Source organism: Salmo trutta, chromosome 22, assembly GCF_901001165.1.
Source record: "Salmo trutta chromosome 22, fSalTru1.1, whole genome shotgun sequence".
Lineage (NCBI taxonomy): Eukaryota > Metazoa > Chordata > Actinopteri > Salmoniformes > Salmonidae > Salmo > Salmo trutta.
Genome location: NC_042978.1, coordinates 50,684,833 through 50,700,417, shown reverse-complemented (window position 1 = coordinate 50,700,417; position 15,585 = coordinate 50,684,833). Strand labels below are relative to the sequence as shown.

General features: G+C 43.1%; 1 pseudogene; it reads left to right on the top strand.

The window, feature by feature from the left end:
• Window positions 1-212: 212 nt before the first annotated feature.
• On the top strand, window positions 213-12,052 carry LOC115157917 (nucleoside diphosphate kinase 7-like; annotated as a pseudogene).
• Window positions 12,053-15,585: the final 3,533 nt, after the last annotated feature.

Here is a 15,585-nt window from a genome sequence, read left to right as displayed (position 1 = left end):
TGTTTACATGTAACATACAAAGTGCATGTCCTTCTTGTTCACAAGATATGCCCATTTTGATAGATTCCTCGGAGAAAACTAGTGGCTCAATAATGTCTCTGTATTTTTCCTCAGTGAATGCTCAGGTCTTGTGTTATTTTTTATTTTTTTTGGGGGGGGGGGGGATTCGCTAGAAATGTGGGTTTTGTTTTCTTTCCAGTTTGATGTGAAAAAACCAGCGCACCTTCTTGAGGAGGACCAAATGCCATGACCTTCACCAGCAGGACCTCTTTCTGGGGGGAACCGTGTGAATGTGTTCTCCCACCAGCTCAATCTGATTGTATATGGGGGACCAGTATACAGGAAACAAGCTCGGCAGCAAGTAAGACAGGTATGTGTGGTTCAATGCTTCCCATCTAAAAGGCTGAGAAAGATAGCATGCTGTTTAACTTTCCATCTATTTTGTGTGTGTGTGTTTGTGTGTGTTCTTCTCTCTGCTCCTCTGATAGATGGACGGACCATGAGAACACATTGATTTGACCTCTAACCTGCTCACCCAGGGGCTGCTGTTGTCATGTGACAGAGAGATCATTCATATGCACTGCACAGTTCAGTTTGGACGTTCGTGTTTCTACTGCTGATTGACACAGAAGTGAATGTATGCTTTCTTCAATGTCTTTAAATCAAGTTATACGTCTCAAAGATCCATTCAAATTACAGGGATTTTTCTGAAAATTATTTAGACCCCTTGACTTTTCCAACATTTTGTTAACGTTACAGACTTATTCTAAAATGGATTAAATAACAAAAAAATCCTCGTCCGTCTACACACAATATCCCATAATGACAAAGCAAAAACAGGTTTTGAAATTTCTGCAAACGCATAAAAAAAAACACACCTTATTTACATAAATATTCTGACCCTTTGCTATGAGACTTGAAATTAAGCTCAGGTGCATCCTGTTTCCATTGATTATCGTTAAGATGTTTCTACAACTTGATTGGAGTCCACCTGTGGTAAATTCAATTGATTGGACATGATTTGGAAAGGCATACACCTGTCTATAAGGTCCTACAGTTGACAGTGCATGTCGGAACAAAAACCAAGCCATGAGGTTGAAGGAATTGTCTGTAGGGCTCTGAGACAGGATTGTGTCGAGGCACAAATCTGGGGAAGGGTACCAAAAAATGTCTGCAGCATTGAAGGTCCCCAAGAACACAGTGGCCTCCATTATTCTTAATTGGAAGAAGTTTGGAACCACCAAGACTCTTCCTAGAGCTGGACGCCCGGCCAAACTGAGCAATCGGGGGAAAAGGGCCTTGGTCAGGGAGGTGGGAGAACCTTCCAGAAGGACAACCATCTCTGCAGCACTCCACCAATCAGGCCTTTATGGTAGAGTGGCCAGACAGAAGCCACTCCTCAGTAAAAGGCATGTGATAGCCAGCTTGGAGTTTGCCAAAAAGCACCTAAAAGACTCTCAGACCATGAGGAACAAGATTCTCTGGTCTGATGAAATAGAACTATTTGGCCTGAATGCCAAGCGTCACGTATATAGGAAACCTGGCACCATCCCTACGGTGAAGCATGGTGGTGGCAGCAAAGTACAGAGATCCTTGATGAAAACCCTGCTCGGGACCTCAGACTGGGGTGACGGTTCACCTTTCAACAGAACAGCGACCCTAAGCACACACCCAAGACAACACAGGAGTGGCTTTGGGACAAGTCTCTGAATGTCCTTGAGTGGCCCAGCCAGAACCCGGACCTGAACCCGATTGATCAACTCTGGAGAAAACTGAAAATAGCTGTGGAGCGACGCTCCCCATCCAACCTGACAGAGCTTGAGAGGATCTGCAGAGAAGAATGGGAGAAACTCCCCAAATACAGGTGTGCCAAGCTTGTAGCGTCATACCCAAGAAGACTCAAGGCTGTAATCACAAAGGTGCTTCAACAAAGTACTAAGTAAAGGGTCTGAATACTTATGTAGATATGTATTTATTTTTATATATATATATATATATATATATATATCAAAATCTAAAGTTGCAAAAATGTCTAAAAACCTGTTTTTGCTTTGTCATTATGGGGTATTGTGATGCCATTATGGGGTATTGTGTGTAGATTGATGAGGGAGAAAAACTATTTAATACATTATAGAATAAGGTTGTAACGTAACAAAATGTGGAAAAGTCAAGGGGTCTGAATACTTTCTGAATGCTCTGTATAATCAGAATCATTGTATTCAGTTAGTCAGTCACCTGTTGAAGTAAATCTCACATCTTCAAATGCTGAATATCTCCTTCATAGCTTAAATCCTCAAGTCTTTTGAGGCACCCGTGTGTCAATCTAAGTATCTTAATAAAAAATCCCCATCAAAACCCGTCAGTTTAAGCTAGAGATATCTCAATCCACCCCATCCGCCTGTCGGCCTTCCGCATCTGCGGTGGGAGGTGGCTGAGCTACGGCTGTGTTTGTCAGACCATAAGACATCCCTGAAAATCTGTATTCTCACAAAAACGTCTGAAGGTAACCCATACTAATGAATGGAAGTTTGGAGGTAGTTTTGTGCCAACAAAAATAAGGGGTTAAATATGTAACAAAACAAAAAAAAATAAGAATAATATTTCCTGTGCTTTCTTATATCTCCTAGATCTATAGACAATTCAAAACCTTATCATACCTCATACATTTTTTGCCATTTAGTAGTAAAGGCCAAATTCAATATTTTATCAAATAATTTTTCTATATTTATTTTTGATTCCTAAAATATTCAATTTAATAGCAAAATTATCCATGTTATGACCATCTTTAAAAAAAAATCCATGTTAGCTTAGTAGAACCCCCCCCCCCCCCCTCCAACGGCTTACACTGTTAATATGGGTGAGAGGAGATCATCTGTTGCTTTGTGCAGGGCTGCTTAGACTGACATACTCACCACTATAGCTGATTCATTCTGCTTTCAGCCAGCCGTCTGTCATCATGACACCGTTTCGCTATGACATTCAGAGCTGCTTCCTGCTAGGATTGTATTGTGTGTCTATCCCTGATTCTGTATAGTATTGTCCAATGAGCCTTTAATGAACCCTGCAGGGCCTGCTGCTGAATATTCATAGCCGTGTGTGTCGCAGGAAATGTCACCCTATTCCATTTCTAGTGCACTACTTTTGACCAGGGCCTTGTTCAGAAGTAAGGCACGATAAAGGGAATAGGGTACCATTTTGGAGACGGACACAGTGTTTTTCATAGTGTTGTCTCTGTCTCATTGGAATGACTCACACTTCTATAGCTTCACATGCCTTTCTCTGCTCCGTTGTACTGTGCGATGAATACCAAACACCCTCAGCCCACAGTATTAGTCTCACCCACTAGACTAACACTCTGTCGCTCTCTCTCTGTCTTTCTGGTCTCTCTTTCACTTTCTGTCTGTCTCTCATTGTCATACGTTAGGCTGTGTTAGTGATTTATTATAACCACCATTGTATGACGCTGTATGGGAAAAGGCAACAGATTGTAATTCATCAGTGTCAATACTAGAGACATATACAGTGGGGTCTGGAATTATTACATTCATTGATAAAGATGAGAAATACTGTATAAAAATGGTCAGATGACATGAAAATAGTGGGTTTGGCCTTTGAAAGAACAATGCAAATGTCGACAAAAAAAAAAAAAAGAAGCTAATCCTACTATAAAATATGATGGTGATCTTTGATGTTATGGGCAGTCCTTGACTTGGGAAGGAGCTCACCGAAGCTTAGTACCAGCACCTTGACATGTTCTGTTTGTGCTTCTGTTCCTCTTCTATAGAATATTAGCTCTAAACTATTGTAGGTATAAACATTACCGGCGCCAAGATAAAGTTTAAATCGTAAAACATTTTTGGGTTCCTGCATTGGAATTATTGAATTCTGCTTATAAACTCAGCAAAAAAAGAAATGTCCCCTTTTCAGGACCCTGTCTTTCAAAGATAATTCGTAATAATAACTCCACAGATCTTCATTGTAAAGGGTTTAAACACTGTTTCCCATGCTTGTTCAATGAACCATAAACAATTAATGAACATGCACCTGTGGAATGGTCGTTAAGACACTAACAGCTTACAGACGGTAGGCAATTAAGGTCACAGTTATGAAATCTGAGGACACTAAAGAGGCCTTTCTACTGACTCTGAAATACACCAAAAGAAAGATGCCCAGGGTCCCTGCTCATCTGTGTGAACGAGCGTTAGGCATGCTGCAAGTAGGCATGAGGACTGCAGATGTGGCCAGGGCAATAAATTGCTATGTCCATTCTGTGAGACACCTAAGACAGCGCTACAGGGAGACAGGATGGACAGCTGATCGTCCTCGCAGTGGCAGACCACGTGTAACAACACCTGCACAGGATCGGTACAGCCGAACATCACACCTGCAGGACAGGTACAGGATGGCAACAACAACTGCCCGAGTTACACCAGGAACGCACAATCCCTCCATCAGTGCTCAGACTGTCCGCAATAGGCTGAGAGAGGCTGGACTGAGGGCCTGTAGGCCTGTTGTAAGGCAGGTCCTCACCAGACATCACCGGCAACAATGTTGCCTATGGGCACAAATCCACCGTCGCTGGACCAGACAGGACTGGCAAAAAGTGCTCTTCACTGACGAGTCGTGGTTTTGTCTCACCAGGGGTGATGGTCGGTTTTGCGTTTATTGTCAAAAGAATGAGCGTTACACCGAGGCCTGTACTCTGGAGCAGGATCGATTTGGAGGTGGAGGGTCTGTCATGGTCTGGGGCGGTGTGTCACAGCATCATCAGACTGAGCTTATTTTCATTGCAGGCCATCTCATCGCTGTGCGTTACAGGGAAGACATCCTCCTCCCTCATGCGGTACCCTTCCTGCAGGCTCATCCTGAGATCACCCTCCAGCATGACAATGCCACCAGCCATACTGCTCGTTCTGTGCATGATTTCCTGCAAGACAGGAATGTCAGTGTTCTGCCATGGCCAGCGAAGAGCCCGGAACTCAATCCCAGTGAGCACGTCTGTGACCTGTTGGATCGGAGGGTGAGGGCTAGGGCCATTCCCCCCAGAAATGTCCAGGAACTTGCAGGTGCCTTGGTGGAAGAGTGAGATAACATCTCACAGCAAGAACTGGCAAATCTGGTGCAGTCCATGAGGAGGAGATGAACTGCAGTACTTAATGCAGCTGGTGGCCACACCAGATACTGACTGTTACTTTTGATTTTGTCCCCCCCCCCCATGTCTGTGGAACTTGTTCAGTTTATGTCTCAGTTGTTGAATCTTGTTATGTTCATACAAATATTTACACATGTTAAGTTTGCTGAAAATAAACGCAGTTGACAGTGAGAGGATGTTTTCTTTTTTTGGTGAGTTTATATACACACATTAATTACACTATACATACCCATGTACACATCAATTACACTATACATATACACGTCAATTACACAATACATGTCTATACACACATAAATTACACTATGCATATTTATATACACAACAATTAAACTATACATATACACATCAATTACATTATGCATACACTACCATTCAAAAGTTTGGGGTCACTTAGAAATGTCCCTGTTTTTGAAAGAAAAGCAATTTTTTGGGCCATTAAAATAACATAAAATTTATCAGAAATACAGTGTAGACATTGTTAATGTTGTAAATGACTATTGTAGCTGGAAACGGCAGATTTTTGGGGGAATATCTACATAGGCGTACAGAGGCCCATTATCAGCAACCATCACTCCTGTGTTCCAATGGCACGTTGTGTTAGCTAATCCAAGTTTATCATTTTAAAAGGCTAATTGATCATTAGAAAACCCTTTTGCAATTATGTTAGCACAGCTGAAAACTGTTGTGCGGAATAAAGAAGCAATAAAACTGGCCTTCTTTAGACTAGTTGCGTATCTGGAGCATCAGCATTTGTGGGTTCGATTACAGGCTCAAAATGGCCAGAAACAAAGACTTTCTTCTGAAACTTGTCAGTCTGTTCTTGTTCTGAGAAATGAAGGCTATTCCATGCGAGAAATTGCCAAGAAACTGAAGATCTCGTACAACGCTGTGTACTCCTCCCTTCACAGAACAGCGCAAACTGGCTCTAACCAGAATAGAAAGAGGAGTGGGAGGCCCAGGTGCACAACTGAGCAAGAGGACAAGTACATTAGAGTGTCTAGTTTGAGAAACAGACGCTTTACAAGTCCTCAACTGGCAGCTTCATTAAATAGTACCCGCAAAACACCAGTCTCAATGTCAACAGTGAAGAGGTGACTCCGGGATGCTGGCCTTAACAATGTCTAAACTGTATTTCTGATCAATTTGATGTTATTTTAAAGGACAAAAAAAAAAGTGCTTTTCTTTCAAAAACATGGACATTTCTAAGTGACCCCAAACTTTTGAACGGTAGTGTATACACGTCAATTACACTATACATATCTATTTACACGTTATTTACACTATGCATATGTAAGGGAACAAAACAGGGAAAATGCCAAGGGGGTGAATACTTTTGCAAGCCACTGTATATACACATAATTTACACTATACATATCTATATACATATCATTTACACTATATATATATATATATACACAACAATTACACTATACATATCTGTGTACACATCAACTACGCTATACATATCTATATACTGCATTCTGCAGTAATAAGCCTTCCCATCTGGTTTGGTCTTAGTGGGACTATCATTTGTTTTTCAACAGGACAATGACCCAAGACGCCTCCAGGCTGTGTGAGGGCTATTTGACCAAGAAGGAGAGTGATGGCGTGCTGCATCAGATGACCTGACCTCCACAATCATCTGACCTCAACCCAATTTGAAATGGTTTGGGATGAGTTGGACCGCAGAGTGAAGGAAAAGCAGCCAACTATTAGTCAGCATACGTGGAAACTCCTTCAATACTGTTGTAAAAGCATTCCAGGTGAAGCTGGTTGAGAGAATGCCAAGAGTGTGCAAAGCTGTCATCAAGGCAAAGGGTGGCTACTTTGAAGAATCTAAACTTTAAAATATATTTTGATTTGTTTAGCACTTTTTTGGTTACTACATGATTCCATATGTGTTATTTCATAGTTTTGATGTCTTCACTATTATTCTACAATGTAGAAAATAGTACAAATAAAGAAAACCCCTTGAATGAGTAGGTATGTCCAAACTTTTGACTGGTACTGTATGTAGCAGCCCAAACCCTCTATGATTTAAAAACAGTGGGGGTATCCATATTTATGGAACTGTTTAATTAGTAATACTAGTCAACCTGCCCACAGTGGGCCTCCTATTTGTAGTACAGAACGAGAGTAAAGAGGATTCCTCAAATTCTTTGAGTCTCTTCAATGCCTGAGAGGATTAGGCTATGAGACTAATCTAATTTGGTGTGATGATAGGCATCAACCCACTCATGCAAACAAATAAAATAAATGCTGATCGTTTACCTTTCCTCTCATTTTCACTAACAGGTTTACAGATGTATTTCATATGTTGCCCACCTGCTATTGTCCTGATTCTAGAACGTGATTATAATCTGAGAATGATGTGTCCATCTCCTGATTCTAGAGAGTGATTATAATCTGAGAATGATGTGTCCCTCTCCTGATTCTAGAGAGGGATTATAATCTGAGAATGATGTGTCCATCTCCTGATTCTAGAGAGTGATTATAATCTGAGAATGATGTGTCCCTCTCCTGATTCTAGAGAGTGATTATAATCTGAGAATGATGTGTCCGTCTCCTTATTCTAGAGTGTGATTATAATCTGAGAATGATGTGTCCCTCTCCTGATTCTAGAGCGTGATTATAATCTGAGAATGATGTGTCCCTCTCCTGATTCTAGAGCGTGATTATAATCTGAGAATGATGTGTCCCTCTCCTGATTCTAGAGCGTGATTATAATCTGAGAATGATGTCTCCCTCTCCTGATTCTAGAGAGGGATTATAATCTGAGAATGATGTGTCCCTCTCCTGATTCTAGAGAGTGATTATAATCTGAGAATGATGTGTCCCTCTCCTGATTCTAGAGAGTGATTATAATCTGAGAATGATGTGTCCCTCTCCTGATTCTAGAGCGTGATTATAATCTGAGAATGATGTGTCCCTCTCCTGATTCTAGAGAGTGATTATAATCTGAGAATGATGTGTCCCTCTCCTGATTCTAGAGAGTGATTATAATCTGAGAATGATGTGTCCCTCTCCTGATTCTAGAGCGTGATTATAATCTGAGAATGATTTGTCCCTGTTTTTTTTTCTTATTTCTTTGTCACCTTTCTGAAACTTTCTTGAAATATAGAAAGTACTCTCACTCTGTTTCATGGCTCTAATTTTAATTATGTAGGCTTAGGCTACAGGGTGGGCCATTTTTAAATGACAAATAGTTTGTTTTATAGGACCAGCTTTTCAGGCTTCTTCTGTGTTATTCTAAATGTGAAGGAAGAGGATCCCTCATTTGCTCACCTGGAACCTGAGTTGTAGCTTGTTATGAGGACAGGACAGACAGCTGAATAGGCCAAGGTCACCTTTATATTTCTGTAGCAGTCAGCCGGCTTCTGGAGAGCAACGAAAGGGGCCCGCTCTGATAGTATATAATGTTTACATACCCTACATTACTCATCTCATATGTATATACTGTACTGTATACCATCTACTGCATCTTGCCTATGCCGTTCGGCCATCACTCATTCATATATTTATATGTACATATTCGTATTCATTCCTTTACACTTCTGTGTATGAGGTAGTTGTTGTGGAATTGTTAGGTTATATTACTTGTTAGATATTTACTGCACGGTCGGAACTAGAAGCACAAGCATTTCGCTACACTCGCTACACTCGTATTTGTATGTGACAAATACATTTGATTTGATTTTGATTTGATTTAGTGCCACCTGTAACACGAGCACATTACCCAGAATGCCTCTCCAAAGTATTTTCCATGAAGTGTGCAGAATAAAACAGTAATCTAGTAATGTCGTTGACTTGTGGAATCCCCGGGCGTCTTTTGTCCTCTGTAGTGGGTTGTTAGGCTAGCGTCCCAAATGGCACCCTGTTCCCTTTGTTAGGCTAGCGTCCCAAATGGCACCCTGTTCCCTTTGTTAGGCTAGCGTCCCAAATGGCACCCTGTTCCCTTTTATAGTGCACTTCTTTCGATCAGGGATCATAGTGCACTGGTCAAAAGTAGTGCACTATTTAGACAATAGGGTGCTATTTGGGAATGATCCAGCAGTCAACGCCTGACTTCATCTGATCAGTCATTAACTCTGTGTGTTTTATGGGTTCCTTACATACAGGAGGGCAGGCAGCAGACTTTTACACTGAACATCAGACAAAGTCTTTCTTCAAGCGAGTCCTTCCTGTGTAAATGATTAGCCTGTCTTCTCTCTGTGTGAGCAGAGCGGCCAGGGCAGGTTTCAAGGAGGCTCCAAGGCCCATCTACCAGTAACCACCACCATCATTTCACATTCTCTGTGACATTTATTGCGCTGACGTTGTGGTGACATTTTGAACAGTCTTGACAGGGGAAAAGGACACCTCTTAAATCAAGAGATTTAGAAGTAGTTTAAATTAATCCACACATTTTCTTTGAATATAGTCACTGAAATCGCTGTGGTGTATTCTTACCCTTTACAAATGTCACCTTCAATGACATATTCCTCACCATCTGAGCAGAAATAGTTCATAAGTAGTTTATTTGCACTGTAGTAGAGATTCCAGTAAAGGTTATGTTGCTAAACGCTCTTCTTCTTCTCATATCCAGAGCTGACAGTTTATTGGAGTTTTTTTTCATGCTGTGTTTTTCAGAAACCTGGTGCAATTTATGACCTCTGGGCCTGGGGTTGCCATGGAGCCAATGGGTGAAGAGGCGGTTTCAGTCTGGAGAAGGATTCTAGGCCCCACTATCTGGGGCGTGGCACAGAAAGAGGCCCCACCAAGCCTCACTGACCAGGTTGGCACAGATAACACCAGAAATGCTGGACATGGGTCTGACTCACTGGCTTCAGCAGCAAGAGTAAGTCATTCTAGTAGAGAGAACAGGAACAAATTTCCCAAATTGACCTTCTCCTGTAACATACAGTGTGTATATATATGGAACACATGTAAGCCCTTTACTACATACAAATCATTAAAATCCAGACAGAAGATATTTACACAAGAAGCAACCTAATATCACACAGTCAACCTCTCAGTCATTTAGTAAGTTCACCATTCTGCCATTCTCACTGTTAAACATCGCACATCGCCTAGCACCGAGCCCTTGGGGACAGCAGTAGAGAACAGCAGATGCTCTAATACTGATCCCTGGGGGACACCAGTAGTGAGAACAGGAGAGGGCCTAGTACAGCACCCTGGGGTACACCAGTAGTGCGAACAGGCGAGGGCCTAGTACAGCGCCCTGGGGTACACCAGTAGTGAGAACAGGAGAGGGCCTAGTACAGCGCCCTGGGGTACACCAGTAGTGAGAACAGGAGAGGGCCTAGTACAGCGCCCTGGGGTACACCAGTAGTGCGAACAGGCGAGGGCCTAGTACAGCGCCCTGGGGTACACCAGTAGTGAGAACAGGAGAGGGCCTAGTACAGCGCCCTGGGGTACACCAGTAGTGAGAACAGGAGAGGGCCTAGTACAGAGCCCTGGGGTACACCTGTAGTGAGAACAGGAGAGGGCCTAGTACAGAGCCCTGGGGTACACCAGTAATGAGAACAGGAGAGGGCCTAGTACAGCGCCCTGGGGTACACCAGTAGTGAGAACAGGAGAGGGCCTAGTACAGCGCCCTGGGGTACACCAGTAGTGAGAACAGGAGAGGGCCTAGTACAGCGCCCTGGGGTACACCAGTAGTGAGAACAGGAGAGGGCCTAGTACAGCGCCCTGGGGTACACCAGTAATGAGAACAGGAGAGGGCCTAGTACAGCGCCCTGGGGTACACCAGTAGTGAGAACAGGAGAGGGCCTAGTACAGCGCCCTGGGGTACACCAGTAGTGAGAACAGGAGAGGGCCTAGTACAGAGCCCTGGGGTACACCTGTAGTGAGAACAGGAGAGGGCCTAGTACAGAGCCCTGGGGTACACCAGTAATGAGAACAGGAGAGGGCCTAGTACAGCGCCCTGGGGTACACCAGTAGTGAGAACAGGAGAGGGCCTAGTACAGCGCCCTGGGGTACACCAGTAATGAGAACAGGAGAGGGCCTAGTACAGCGCCCTGGGGTACACCAGTAGTGAGAACAGGAGAGGGCCTAGTACAGCGCCCTGGGGTACACCAGTAATGAGAACAGGAGAGGGCCTAGTACAGCGCCCTGGGGTACACCAGTAGTGAGAACATGAGAGGGCATAGTACAGCGCCCTGGGGTACACCAGTAGTGAGAACAGGAGAGGGCCTAGTACAGAGCCCTGGGGTACACCTGTAGTGAGAACAGGAGAGGGCCTAGTACAGAGCCCTGGGGTACACCAGTAATGAGAACAGGAGAGGGCCTAGTACAGCGCCCTGGGGTACACCAGTAGTGAGAACAGGAGAGGGCCTAGTACAGCGCCCTGGGGTACACCAGTAATGAGAACAGGAGAGGGCCTAGTACAGCGCCCTGGGGTACACCAGTAGTGAGAACAGGAGAGGGCCTAGTACAGCGCCCTGGGGTACACCAGTAATGAGAACAGGAGAGGGCCTAGTACAGCGCCCTGGGGTACACCAGTAGTGAGAACAGGAGAGGGCCTAGTACAGCGCCCTGGGGTACACCAGTAGTGAGAACAGGAGAGGGCCTAATACAGCGCCCTGGGGTACACCAGTAATGAGTAATGCTTTGTTATTTTGTCTAGGAACTGGAATTTTTCTTCCCATCCAAAGCGGGCCATGGTCCTGCTAACACGGCCAATTACACAGACTGTGCCTGTTGCGTCATCAAAGCTCACGCTATATCAGAAGGTAAGGAAGACCTCCTTTTCTTTCACATGGAACATAGCCTTACTCTCCCCAACTACTTTTTTATTATGCTTTTCGCAACTCTATGTGCAGTTCTCTTGTATACCATACCCCTTAAATTATATTTACATTATGGCTATTTTCTGTAGGACTTTTGAGTTCCTAAGATATAAAAGCCTCACTGTCAATAACCGTTAAGATAAAGCCCTAAAATAGGTCTTGGCTCAAAGTATGTAGCTTACAGTAACTTTACGGTTACCTTCTCATCTTGGTTTTAACTGTCTGTCATCCAGAGAAGCCACTTGGCCAGGTTGTTGCTGTAAAACTCTTGCCTGCCACTAAACCATTTTTCTTATACACAGAGTGTACAAAACATTTAGATCACCTGCTCTTTCCATGACATAGACTGACCAGGTGATTCCAGGTGAAAGGAAACCATTATTTTGGAGTTGACTCTCCACCCACTACGTCGTTGTCGTTAACAGTTGGACAAATGTCAGAGAAAGTCCTGTAGGGTGGCAATACTTTGAGAAGTTAAATGAGAAGGTGGTGAAAGAGAGAGGTGGAGAGCAATATAGAAATAATGTGTTCTCAGTCAACTTACCTGGTAAAATAAGAGTTCAATAAATAAAACAAGTAATTAAGGTCCCCTGTCGCTCAGTTGGTAGAGCATGTTGTTTGCAACGCCAGCATGGTGTGTGCAATGCCAGGGTTGTGGGTTCGATTCCCACGGGGGGCCAGTACAAAAAAAATGCATGAAATTTGTTCATTCACTACTGTCAGACGCTCTGGATAAGAGCGTCTGCTAAATGACTAAAATGTAAATGTAAGGCGATTTAAGCAGCATCAAAGATGATCTATTATATTGACAAGATGGTCGAGTGACTGCTCTAACAATGGAAATGTATGTCCTCAGAGATGGAAGGCAGGTGAGATCAACTGGGACCATTCTAGTTGACGAGATGACAGATACACGTGTAAACAACCAGCATAAACACGTTTAGCATCTCCACGCATACAAGCAGCCTTTGGAACATCTACATTTAAAAAAGTATAATTAATCAATTTAATATGCACCATTACAATAAATTCATAATTTATTTTAGGCAGGTCTAAAGAAACATTATGATATGTGACTCGTTTCAGGGAACTAGGCAGATGTCTCACGTCACTGCTTCACAGGAGAAACATTTTTATATAGCAAAATGTGTTTTTTGGCAGAAATGCCTTCTGAAATGTGAACTTTCATATGCCTTAAATACAAACTTGTATGTCATCTGTAAATACAAATACAATTATTAAATTATGAGCCTAGTTGGTTTAGCCACGGAAAAAGTCAGGAACCTTCCCCGCTAGCTATGATTGGCTGAGATAATGGATGGGCTGAACATGCCGAGAGATGAGTTTGGATTGGTCTGCCATGTAGCACGCTTCTGTCTATAACATGAGATGCTCAGTATGTGTAGGTTATCCTTTTTAATGCGGATTATTTTTTAAAGACATCACGTAGAACTTCAAAAGTGTTGCTAAGGCTCTCCACTTTCTGGAGGACCGAGGTTTGAAATCAGTGGAATGCCCGGTAGCAGCAGAGTATGATAGTTAAGGAGATGGAGAAAATTCAGGCATTGGATTGCAAAAGCGACAGGGTAAAAAAAAAGCAGTAGTGTAAAGTACTTAAGAAAAAATACTTTAAAGTACTACTTAAATCTATTGATATTTTTGACAACTTTTATGTTTTACTCCCATACATTTTCCCCGACACCAAAACGTATTTGTTACATTTCGAATGCTCAGTCAGTACAGAATTATGGTTCAATCAATAACAACGCCTGGTCATCCCTACTGCCTCTGATCTGGCGGACTCACTAAACAGAGAACATCCCTGGTCATCCCTACTGCCTCCGATCTGGAGGACTCACTAAACAGTGAACATCCCTGGTCATCCCTACTGCCTCTGATCTGGCGGACTCACTAAACAGAGAACATCCCTGGTCATCCCTACTGCCTCTGATCTGGAGGACTCACTAAACAGCGAACATCCCTGGTCATCCCTACTGCCTCTGATCTGGAGGACTCACTAAACAGTGAACATCCCTGGTCATCCCTACTGCCTCTGATCTGGAGGACTCACTAAACAGAGAACATCCCTGGTCATCCCTACTGCCTCTGATCTGGAGGACTCACTAAACAGTGAACATCCCTGGTCATCCCTACTGCCTCTGATCTGGAGGACTCACTAAACAGAGAACATCCCTGGTCATCCCTACTGCCTCTGATCTGGAGGACTCACTAAACAGTGAACATCCCTGGTCATCCCTACTGCCTCTGATCTGGAGGACTCACTAAACAGAGAACATCCCTGGTCATCCCTACTGCCTCTGATCTGGAGGACTCACTAAACAGTGAACATCCCTGGTCATCCCTACTGCCTCTGATCTGGAGGACTCACTAAACAGAGAACATCCCTGGTCATCCCTACTGCCTCTGATCTGGAGGACTCACTAAACAGAGAACATCCCTGGTCATCCCTACTGCCTCTGATCTGGAGGACTCACTAAACAGAGAACATCCCTGGTCATCCCTACTGCCTCTGATCTGGAGGACTCACTAAACAGAGAACATCCCTGGTCATCCTTACTGCCTCTGATCTGGAGGACTCACTAAACAGTGAACATCCCTGGTCATCCCTACTGCCTCTGATCTGGAGGACTCACTAAACCCATGCTTCGTTTCTAAATTAGTGTGGAGTGTGCCCCTGGCTGTCCGTCAATAATAATAATTGTGCAGTCCTGTTAGCTTAAATGTAAGGAATTTGATGCATAGCATTTACTTTCACTGAAGTATGACAATTTTGTACTTTTTCCACTGTACTTAAGTACATTTTAAAGCAGAAAAAATTACTAGAATTTTTTCAATTTTGGACTATACGCTCGACCAATTATGTCCCAAAGACATCTTAAAATCAGTTTTGTTTTATGTTTTTCTGCCGTGTGGTAGGATACATTTTTTGGGGGGGGGGGGCTTGGGCTCATATATAGGGCTATGAATATGCATAAGTCTTCCCTGTGGCTCAGATGGTAGAGCATGGTGTGTGCAACGCCAGGGTTGTGGGTTCGATTCCCACGGGGGGCCAGTATAAAAAAATAAATGCATGAAATGTATGCATTCACTACTGTACGTCGCTCTGGATAAGAGCGTCTGCTAAATGACTAAAATGTAAATGTAAAATAAGTTCTAATATGCATATAGGTGTTTTGAATGAATCATCACTTTAGAAAGCGCTGTCCATTTCGTTGTGTTAGGCTTTGAAACAACATCCACGACGACCATGTTTACCTCAGTTTCAACCTGTTGGTGAACTTCTCTCTTCACATTGATCCATCACAGTGAGGTGAGTTTTAAAAGCATGATACTGTTTTGATGATGTGTTTGATATGATTTTCTATTTAATTTGCATTCAGGTTGAAGCTGAATAACAGATAACTGATGCAGATTTTAAAAAACAGATAAAAATACACCTTATGGAACAGCGGGGACTGTGAAGCAGCACAGACACATGCATACACACACACGATAACATACGCACCATACACACATGTACACATGGATTTTGTGTTGGTGATATGTGGTAGTAGAGTAGGGGCCTGAGGGCACACACATAATGTGTTGTGAAATCTGTTATGAATGTATTGTAATTTA